Consider the following 12,136-nt stretch of genomic DNA (forward strand, 5'->3'; position numbering starts at 1 on the left):
ATTGATGAAACATTGTTGCCATAGAAAACTCATGTATATTTTTCTATCACTTTACTTCTCACTGAACATATAGGAGGTAACTTTGGCTGAAAGTCTTTACATCACAGTAACCACAGTACAACACATAGGGGTAAATTTACTATGCGTCCGTTTTTCAAAGCCGCCATTGATCAGAGGCTTTGACCTTAGAGTTTTAAGTGGCAACAGAAATAAATGCTGATCCAGGCTGGTTAACAATTTATTTATGTTGCCACTTTAAAAAATCCATGGGTCAAAGCCGTCGATCATTTGTGGCTTTGAAAAACTGACACATAGTAAATCTACCCCATTGATATTGAAACTTCAGGTCCTACTTATCAATAAATATTTGTGGGATATCCACAAATATAAAGTTTCCCCCATGTACAAGGGACCGAAGCAGATGCCCTCCATTTTCGATGGCAAAAGCAGTTGCTTTATTACTGAATTTACCAAGCTCTGGGGCACTGGGGTCGATGACACTCAGTGTGGCAAGAAAGGATTTTGAGGCACATCCCTGGTTTCATTACTCTGGGGCCGTGCCCAGCACTCCCGGAGATGCTGGGCTGCCCTCAGTGACTCTCCTGGCACTTCCTGAGTGACCGGGAGCCCGAAGCTGCACTATGATGTTAGTTTGCAGTGCCCAGCTACCTGTCACTGAGGAGGAGCCAGCATTTGGTGTCACCCCCTTGAAGAGTGGTACCAGGTGCTGTCCACACACCTCGATCCCCCTTAGTGACGCTACTGCCAACACCCACATCAGAATATGGAATTAGCCATTGTAGCCTATGGGCTATATAATGCAGAATTGACCAGGAGGGGGATCTGTAGGATTCTTCCCCGACAATGACTGCGTGTACATGTGTGGCCAGCAGACCGGGGATGCGCAGTACTGCTGCCGGCTCCTGAAAGAGACTAACTTTTAACACATCGCAGGGACAGGAGCCCCTATCCATGCATGTGTTTTTTTCATACTTTAGGGTGAACCTTAATTTCTTATTACTGCGATATTGTGCCTATGACTACTAAATATGCCCCTTAGTGCTAGTAGTCTAGGTGCTTTTATATTCTTGTATATTAATCTTTTCAAGGTACAAAGACTCACCATCGGTCACACCACTGATCTTCAGTGTAACCCTATCGTCACTCAGAATGTCTGTCACAAGAACAGGAGCCACAGAAGCCTTTACCACTGCATACAAATTTGCATTCGCAGGCTGAGACACATCTCCAAAATGGTCTCCACATGCCTACATTTGCCTCGCTACTCCTACTACCTCCCACAAACACTCCATGACTATCAATCACACTGCGTCCAAGTCCTCACTGCCACCGCCATTGGTAATCTAACTTAGTTGCACTGCACATGCGCTAATACAATATAAAAAAAATTGCTGAGATGCACAAACATCGCCTTTGCGTGGACATCTGACTCAAGCCCTCAGCTTTTTATTGTTTCATACTATACATAATACAATACAATACACCATACATAAAGGATTACAGACAGTGATAAAAAAAATCTTTAGTGGCACGTTTTCCATAAATAGATTCCAATGTCTTTCCTGTATTATACATGATTAAGCAAATACTCTCCATGTTTTGAGTATCTTTTAAATAAATAAAATAGTTTGAAATGACAAAACATTCTCACCATTATCGTGTTTGGTTTTGGCAAATTACAGAGACCAGTGAAGTTATAGAAGTGGTGACACGACATGTACAGTATAACAAGCTGGATGTAACCCCTAGGTTTAGTATATAGTAATTATGTTACAGTAGGTTGTTACAAATTACAAAGCCCGGAGTTACAGTATTTGTTCTTCTTTATTTGCTGCAGGCGTGAACGTGAGATAAGCGAAGTCTCAGGAAAATGTAGCAATAATGATTTTGTGGCTGAACAGGCTGTTTTACCAGGATTAATAATTTGGGGCTAATTCTTAAGCTGGATAAACACCTTGCCGGTGGGTCTGCTGTATGGCCGATCCGCCACCCTATCTAATGATTGGTAAATGCATACACACCAATTGTTCAGCTGATGGGTTTGCGCTGGCATCACAACTGGGCGGGCATTTCAATTGTCCACCCAGTTGAAATGGCAGTTACCAGCGGGTCCCTGTTGGAAGTGTACGGGCGGTCGGTGGGCTAAACCATCTTGTGTGTCTTTAGACAAACCATCGATGCACCATCTCTCGCACCAGGCCTATGGCAGACACGGTGTCTACATCGGTACATGGCAACCTGTGTCAGTGCTACTACATCTATAGACGCTGCCAGTGACACGCCCAGTGGCAAACGCAGGATTTTAAAAGGGGGATTTCCAAATCATTGGTTACCGAATTAATTAAAAAACATCTAGCCACAAATAAATATATATATATTTATATAGAAAGAAACAGCTTACACAGGATTTAGGACCACTCCAGTAAAATATACCACACAGCCTATGATGGGGTACACACACACTGACTGACACAGACACACACAGACAGATAGACACCCCTATAACTAAAAAACATGAATGCAGCAGGCAAATAAATACAGCCAGAATGATTTATTAAAGTTCCCCCTCACCCCAGTAGTGCCCCTTATTCAGTTCCCCCAGTAGTGGTCCCCCTATGCAGTGCCCCCAGTAGTGCCCCTCATACAGTGCCCCCTTATACAGTGCCCCCAGTAGTGCCCCTTATGCAGTACCCCATATACAGAGCCCCCCTATGTAGTACCCCCAGTAGTGGTCCTCCTATGCAGTGCCTCCAGTAGTGCCCCTTATAAAGTGCCCCCAGTAGTGGTCTCTCTATGCAGTGCCATCAGTAGTGCCCCTTATACAGTGCCTCCAGTAGTGCCAGTGCCCCTAGTAGTGCCCCTTATGCAGTGCCCCCAGTAGTTCCTCATATACAGTGCCCCCAGTAATGGTCCCTCTATGCAGTGCCCCTTATACAGTGCCCTCAGTAGTGCCCCTTATACAGTGATCCCAGTAGTAGTCCACCCTATGCAGTGCCCCTTATACAATATACCCAGTAGTAGTCCCCCTATGCAGTTCTTCCAGGAGTGGTCCCCCCTATGCAGTGCCCCCAGTAGTGCCCCTTATACAGTGCCCCCAGTAGTGCCCCCTCTATGCAGTACCCCCAGTAGCGCCCATTATATAGTGCCCCCAGTAGTAGTCCCCCCTATGCAGTGTCCCTTACATATATAGGACAAAGGCACAATAAAAAACAACACCACTTACCTGAATCCCCGCGCCTGCCGCTGTCTGCTCCTCTGTTCTCCCGGCCCGCTCTGCACTATGGGAGAAACATCATGATGTCTCTCCCATCACCTACTGCAGGAGCCGGAAGGTGGAGCTCATGAGTGAGCTCCAGGGCGACTCTGGCAGTGGGCACAGCAGCCAATGAGAGTCTGTCTGACTCTTGTTGGCTGCTAAAACAAACACACAGCCGCCGGGTAGTACGAGTGTACTACCCGGCACTGGCGGTAGTGTGCTTGTTACTGTGTAGTGTGAACCGCACTCACTGCAGTCCGCACTACACTTACTGATTGGCAGGCAGGGGGGATTTCTGGGTACATAGAGTAAGTATGTAGTGGCATCCTCCTATGCGTGTTGGCCTATCTGGCCTTCTTCAGGGAGTATATGGCGGCCACTTTGTTGTGGGTATATAAGTCTGTGGTGTGTGAAGTCATCCTGTCCTGCTATTGGCCCGCTGGTTGCTGTAGTAACTAAGTTAATTATGGGGGGTGTTGCTGGATAAACGCATGCTTGCCAACTCTCCCTCATTGTCAGGGAGACTCCCTGAAATAGCAGCAATCTCCCTGTCTCCCTGAAGAGTCTAGTAATCTCCCTCATTTCACCTTACCCCCATTATGACACTGTTATATAAAAGAAAAAACAAAGATATATACATTCAAATGGGATCATTAGTATAATTTTCATGCATTTGTTATAAGGCACAATGATCCCTAGGGCTACAGGTATTTCCTGAGAAGTATCAGTGTGTTTTCATCAACAAGTAGATCTAACTAACTGCTTTGGGGCTCATTTACATGTGGATATAAATCAATTTTATGACACGCCTCTCAGATGTAACAGTACATACCTACTTTACCGCCGCGCTCATAGGTGCTGCTTTCACAATCTCCCTGAAATGCTTTTTCAAAAGTAGGCAAGTATGGATAAACGTTCTCATGGTAGTAGAAGATTTCAGAGAGTTGTTAAAAGATAATACAACAGACACTACCTATTAGAGTGTAGGTAGTTAGTTACATTCACAGGAAGTATGTTGATCAGGATGTGGTTTAATTACTAGTATGTGCCCTGTTGAGTATGGGGTATTGTAAAATGACATAGAATAAGTGTGGTCAGCCTGTTATGACAGATTTAACCTCATTATCTAGGTTCAAACCATGTGGTGTAATGGTTTTGAGGCTTACATCCATCTTAATTCTTCCTTATTTATTCTCTTTGTGTAGTCCCCCTCTCTCCAATATGCGGGTACTAACTGGATCTCTATCAATTCTAGTCCTGATTGTGTTTCTCTTTATAATGTCTGGATATATTGTGTGTATCTAGACATTTCCGGATATTTCTGATATGTTCAGAAACTCTTGTTTTTAACTTCCTGGTGGTTCTGCCAATGTACTGGAGTCCACATGGGCATGTTAATAGATAAATCACACCGATGCTGTTACATGAAATATGATCCCTAATGTTAAATTCCTTATGGGATTTGCTTGATTTAAAGGACCTTGTCTATTTTTGTAGTTCTCGGAGTCAGTTTGCAATATTGGCACGTACCGCAGAAACCGGCCTTCTGTGTTATGCTGGTTAGTGTGGTTTGTACATGGTTTCTACATTTCACATAGCTGTGAACCAGAAGTGTTTTTAAGTCAGGGGCTTTTCTGAAAATTATTGTAGGATTATCTGGTAGTAGGTCGTTTAGAGTTTCATCCTCTAGTACAGTGTTGGCTAACCTTGACACTCCAGCTGTTGTGGAACTATATATCCCAGCATGCCCTGCCACAGTTTTAGCATGCCCTAATAGCAAAACTGTAGCAGTGCATGCTGGGTTATGTAGTTCCATAACAGCTGGAGTGTCAAGGTTAGCCAACACTGCTCTAGTAATACGTGGCAGTGCTTCTTTAAGATGTTCCGTATTTGTTTGTGGTTTTTGTTGTATTGTGTTTTGAAGGATGTTTTGAATTTGTTAGAACTACTGTTGTCTTTTTCTTTGTAGGTCAAAAGATCACCTCTGCTTCCTTTTCTTACTTGTTCGAATGCTATGTTGACTTTGTCTTCCTGGTACCCTTTTTCTACGAATTGTTGTTTCAGTCTGGTGCCTTGTGTATGACAGTCTCTTAGATTACTACAGTTTCTCCTCACTCTCCTAAACTGTCCTAAGGGAATGTTATTTAGCCAGTTTTCTGATGCCCACTGTGTGATATTATAAAGCTGTTAACCTCAACCGGTTTGTTGTATGTTTTAGAACAGATTTTCCCTTCTTCAATGAAGAACGTGACGTCCCAAAAATTTACATGTGTCTTGCTATACTCTGTTGTAAATAGAAGGTTGTTTGTGTTATTGTTTATATATTGTAAACTCTTCAGCACCAGTGCCACTTCAATGCGGTGTCCCACAGGGTTCTAAACTATCTCCCATGATTTTTGCAGTATACATGCTACCATTGGGTGAAATAGTCAGACGTCATGGCCTGGTCTACCACTGCTATGCAGATGATACACAGCTGTACCTGTCCTTTGCTCCAGGTACAAAAGCCCCCTTAACAACCATAAATGGCTGCCTAGCTGAGCTTCAGGAGTGGATGAGTGCCAGGTGGTTGCGACTGAACCCTGATAAAACAGAGGTCCTTATGATAGGTCACAAGTCAGGGCTACAGCATAGCCAACAAACAGGACTTACGCTTGGGGGATCAGAATTACAAAACACTGAACATGTGCAGAATCTTGGTGTTGTCCTGGATAGTGGCTTGACACTTAAACATCAGGTATCAGCCACAATCAAATCCTCATTCTATCATCTGAGGAACATTGCCAGAATCAGGCACTTAATTCCCTCAGAGGATCTGCCTAAAGTCATATATGCATTTATATCATCACGCCTAGATTAATGCAACGCCCTCTACCTTGGACTCCCAAAAAAAAAATTGCACCGCTTGTAGATGGTACAAAACGCAGCTGCCAGTATATTAACCAACGATCCCCTTTCCAGCCACATAACACCCACTCTCTACTCTCTGCACTTGGCTGCCTGTCAGATGGCGAATTGTTTTCAAGATTGGCTTACTAACTTACAAAGCCCTACATGACCATGGCCCAAGGTACCTAAAGCAGCTTCTGATTCCTTACCATCCCACTCGATTACTGCGATCCATTGACGAAGGACTATTAACAGTACCTAGAATCTCCCGGAATTCAACTGGGGGTCGAGCTTTCAGTTTTGGAGCTCCAACCTTATGGAACTCACTTCCCCACACAGTACGAGAGGCCTCCACTCTAGAATCCTTCAAAAATAGACTCAAGACTTACCTCTTCACCCAAGCATTTCACTAATGTCCCTTGTTTAAGCTTATTTTGTATTTTAAAGGCAAATGTAAAGCACTTTGAGTCCTTTAGGAGAAAAGCGCTATATAAATAAAATTATTATTATTATTATTTTATGTCCAAGGAACTCTAAAAGTCTAGGAGCCTGATTCAGACCTGCTCGCTAGATGCGAGCAGCAACTAGCTCTGCAGTGCATGTACATCTCATCTCCCTACTGCCACACCATCCCAGCGGCATAAACCGCAGTGCAGCATCTTCAATAATCACATTGCTGCATCATCCCAGCAGCATTAACCGCAGTGCAGCGTCTGAGTGAACTATATTATATACCAAGATTATCTCCGCTGCTCTGCCTCTCAGGATATCTCCAGCCCTCAAAGCTGCTCCATGACCATTGGGTCACCATCTTGCCAAGCACCTCCAGCCCTCAAGGCGGCTCCAACACTTTCAGATCACCATCTTGCCAAGTATCTCCAAGCCCTCAAGGCTGTCTGTGACCATCAGGTCATTATCTTGCCAAGCACCTCCAGCCCTCATGGCTGCTCCGTGACTTTCAGGTCACCATCTTGCCAAGTATCTCCAAGCCCTCAAGGATGTTCCATGATCATCAGGTCTCCAGCCCTCAAGGCTGCCATGTGACCACCAGATCTCCACCTTTGTCTAACATCTACAGCCCTGGGTTACAACTGCACTATCCTTCTGAAGAGAATCTCCCTGGGATTCATTACATGAACATGACATCGTCGATATAACGTTGCTATAGGACTAGGTTTGCCCTGAACTCATGCCTTGACCAGATGTTGAGGTCTTCCCACTTGCTCATAAACAAGTTAGCATAGTTTGGAGCAAACCTAGTCCCCATAGCGGTGCCTATCTCCTGTTTGAAGTACGTGCCTTCAAACCAGAAGAAATTGTGTTGTAGAATGAAGGTAATTCAATCCGTGATAAATTGTGTCTGTTGTAAATCCATATTTGTATCATGTTGTATACAGTGCGTGATTGCCTCCACTCCTTGTTGGTGGTCAATCACCTTGTATAAAGAGGTCACATCGCTCGTACATAACCAATAATCCTGTTTTCAATTGACCCATTGTATTGTTCTCAAAATGTCTGTAGTATCTCGTATGTGTGATCTCTGTTTCTGCACGTATGGCTGTAAAAAACTGTCTATATATTCTGAGAGGTGTGATGTTAATGAGTTTATCCCCAAAATGATGGGGTGTCCCGGTGGGTTTTCTGGGTCTTTATGTATTTTTGGTAAACAGTAAAAAACTGGTATAATGGGATGGTTATTGTCAAGGAATCGATGTTCTTTTGATGTTAGTATCCCTTTGCCCCCCCCAACACCCTTATCTGCTGGTTTGATAACTATATTTTTGTTTTGTGTTAGTTCTTTCAGGGCCTGTTGTTCCTTTTTGGAGAGGTTCACATGCTTCGGAGTTTGATTTTAATGGAATCTATGTCTCTTGTTACAAATTTTTCGAATTAGGGGTCCCTTTATGTGTTGGAGATAAAATGTTGAGGGGGGTTTCTTGTCGGTGTGTTTGTAGATCTGTCTTTCTCATTGTGGATAACTAATGGGGTTCTTGGCATAGTATTTGGCTAGGGTAAGTTTCCTAGAGAATTTGTTTTTGGTCACAAACAACAGCCCTGGCATTTGCCAGAAGTGACAGATGGACCTTCTGGCCCTGGTCATCAACAATACTGCAAAGAGACTCCGCAAACCCTGTATAGGCAGTCTACGTGTAATATAGCATACAAACTTCCCTCCACCACCATCAAAATAGCACAGTGGCACCCTGATTATGTCTCATATACCTTTGTCTACTGTTCCGCTGCATCTACTTTGCCCGATTTCTGGAACATACAAAGCTATGGGCATCTCTAAGTTCATAATCCTTAATGGGCAAAGAACCGCCAGACTCCTGTCCTTACTGCAGTCAGAGTATAGTTACGGAGCCTGATTAGAGCAGGAGCAGTGTATGACAGCAGGGATATGTATGACAGTCCCCTGGTCCTCTGTGGCCTGGTTACAACTTACATATGACGTGCCACTGTGCAATTCATGAATATTTCACTAAACAATTACCACTACAGACATATCAACTGTCATATCATAGAGATTATGCCAAATTCTACACTGTGGTCTGTGCCACACACAGTGGATGCTGCTATTCTTTGGGCTGAACCAATATCCCTGACTATTCTACCTTATAATTTCAACTGAATTCAGAGGCCCCACTATGTATAGCAAATGGTACACCTTCTTCCAACCTGTTATGCTCATTGGAACCAGCACTATAATGGAAATAAAACACAACTACTGTATATTCAGTTCTAATTGGCTTGTTCCTTGTGGTGCTTTAGAGACCAATTACCAATTTGGAAACCAAGCTCACTAGCAGCGTTGCTATGACGGCGAATCTGAGCTGGGAATATGAGCATTGGACATCAGTATTGCACAGTTGCTGCAAAAAAAGAAAAATGTTAACTGTCTCTAGGCAGGAAAATATCTAACTCTATTAACATGTATAATTTTGGTTTGTGAATTGTAGTATATATCTTTTTTTGCAGCTACAATATAAGATACTGCATATATCTTCCTGATATTTTGTGGGTTTATATTAGTTTAAAAAGTAAAAAAAAACAGAATTGTGGAAAGGCTGTATTGGTGTAGGACTAAGGTGACTGAATTACAGATACAATAATGTTTTGTTTTTTTTTTTTTAACTTTATACCAGCAGGATAGTTTTTTATTATCTGTATTTATTGATGACCGAAGTTCAAAAACACACGGCATTGTACAAGTCAGTATATCAAAAACGGAATCGGTATGAAACCACAGCAGTCGGAATGCTGCTGTCAATATACCGACAGCAGCATCCTGATGCTCAGGATCCTGACAAGGGTCCGGTGAGTATGGTAACCCTTCCCACTTCTTCCCCTAATCCTAACCCTCTGTGCCTGCATCCTAACATTAACCCTCCCCACCTCACACCCTAGCACAAGCCCTCCCCACCCCACACCCTAACTCTCCCCGTTAGTGCCTAAACCTAACCCTCCCCCTTGGTGCCTAAACCTAACCCTTCCCCCTTAGTGCCTAACCCTAGCCCACCCCCATTGGTGCCTAATCCTAACCTCCCCCTCCCCTACCTTAACCCCCCGTGACACCTAAACCTAACCCTCCCCACTGCGGCTAAGACCTAACCTGCCCCGCTATACTTACGATTGGCATCCCTTCTGTTGGGATCCCGTCGTTGGCATTTCCACTACTGTCGGTATTCTGGCTGGGTAGTGTCATTCTGGTGCCGGGATTTTGTTAGCTGGGATGCCGCCTGTAGGTATAATGATTGCATCATATCAAAAACATAGGCACCAGTTCGTACACCGGAATAACAGTGTTAGCGGCATTGTTCAGGTGCTTTAGTCATTTTGTATTTCGAGATCAACATAAGCCATACTTACCAACATTCAGCTCCCTCCTTCATCACTCTCCCTGCACTGCTGGCTCCCCTCAGGGACCAGAAGCCGGGCGCTGCATAATAACATCAAAGTGCAGTGCCCAGCTCCTGGCCACTGAACAGGAGTAGGCATTTTGGTGTCTCCTCAGTGATCCCACCCCCTAGTGATGCCACTATTTTACGGCATTACAGTAGATACCTCTAGATCCCAGCAATTGATCATTCTGCAATTACATACAATAAAAGATGCCAAGCTATTTTCCTCACAAAAATAAAACGAAACAAAACAAATAATGATCTCTTTATTTCTATATCTTATGTTCTCCCTATGGGCTCTATTTACTACATGCCGCATTTGTAATGCAGATTGTAGTGTGATATTACCGACTGAATTCGCATTGCGAATTCAGGCAATATCACAGGGATTTACTACAAATCCCTTGCAGGAACAGAGCTTGCGAGAAAGCTCTGTCCCTGCGAATCCCAACCGGAGCCTTATCACGGCATTTTCGTAAAAAATACCGTGACAAGTGCCCCGCGCATGCGCCGACCGGCCACCACTGCTACCCCCCTCCTGTCGCCAAGCCCATCCCCATATCTAAGCCCCACCCCCTCCCTTAATTACACTTACCTGCAGTTATCGGGCCTCCGCTGATGTCCTCTGTCGCTCCGCTCAGCTGACATCCCATACTGCACTGGGACCCTGTCAGGTGACGACCGGGCCCCAGTGCAGCATGGGAGACCAGCTGACCGCAGGGAGGACATCATCGGAGCCCCGAACTCCGGTCCCTGGACTCAGGTAAGTTTTTTTTTTTTACTTTTTTTTTTACAGTGAATCAGTGTGTGGTCTGTTTAGACCACACAGCTGATTACTGGGGCCGGCTCTGCCCTTTAGAGCGGAACAGGAGTCCGGTAACCGGAGGAGACCTTGGATAATGCCATCTCCAGGTGGCGTTATTATCACAGGGCTTTCCCCGGTATTTTTTCACATTTTAATTTTAGTAACTTTGGTCGGATCACATTTCCCATTACAATTATGGGAAATGCGATCTGCTTACTAAAAATAAGTGATACTTAGGGCTTAGGGGTTGGAGTAGAATTTTACGAATTCTACTCAAATTGCCCTTTAGTAACTGTAGGTGATACTAAAATAATATGAACAGGGTGTGAAAACACCCTTTTTCACATTATTTTAGTAAAAATAATGTTAATAAATACAGCCCATAGTAACTTTTAAACATATATAAACAGTTTTTGATAGTGGCTTTGTTAACAATTTTTGTGCTGTTTCTGTCAGGGCTGTAATGAGGGGTGGGTGACCAGGGCAACCACCCAGAGCACATTATATATCTGCCGCTATCCATCCATTGCCGATGGAAGCCACAGCCCCCATAGCTTTTTATAGATGATGTTCGCCCGTTGTAGTCTATGGTCTAGACCAGTGGTCGGCAACCTTAATTGAGGTGTGAGCTACTTTTAGTAAAATTAAACCTCCTGAAGCTACTAAACTTCTAGAAAAAATCTGGCTAATAACCGAACAATTGAAGGTCATTTAATGAAAATGAAAAAAATATTTAATAGAAAATAACAATGCATTTAATTATTACAGTCATATTGTTGTAGTTTGTAAATAAAACATAAGCACAGGCACATTTCACTGTTAATTACCAGCTCCCAGGACGTATGTGCAACAGAGGAGCAGAAGATACTGTATAGGCAGGGCTGCTGTGTGATTTTCCGGCAGGGATGGGTGGGAGTCACTCGCTCCGCTGTAGCATAGACAGCATGGGTGGAACCACAAGGAAGCACGTCAAGTGAGGAGGTCACTTTCTTCTAGTTTACTCAGCAGTAAATGGGAATGGGACCCAAATATACACACAGAATGCATTTATGTGTTATATACACAAATCAGCTGTCTCCTCGAATTTATTCACTGCACCTTTAGGAGCAATGAAACTTAGCACTGCCGAGTCTGACTTGGCAGTGCCATACATGCCGACTATCTGGCTGCCCATTCCGGGAGGGAGCAGCCAGATCGGCATTACTGGGGGGACGTGGCCAGCAAACGGGGGCGGGGCCGGCCAGGTGATAAGTTTTTGCGGGC

This window comes from Taudactylus pleione, unplaced genomic scaffold (assembly GCF_031769625.1).
Source record: "Taudactylus pleione unplaced genomic scaffold, aTauple2 ptg000042l, whole genome shotgun sequence".
NCBI classification, from domain to species: Eukaryota; Metazoa; Chordata; class Amphibia; order Anura; family Myobatrachidae; genus Taudactylus; species Taudactylus pleione.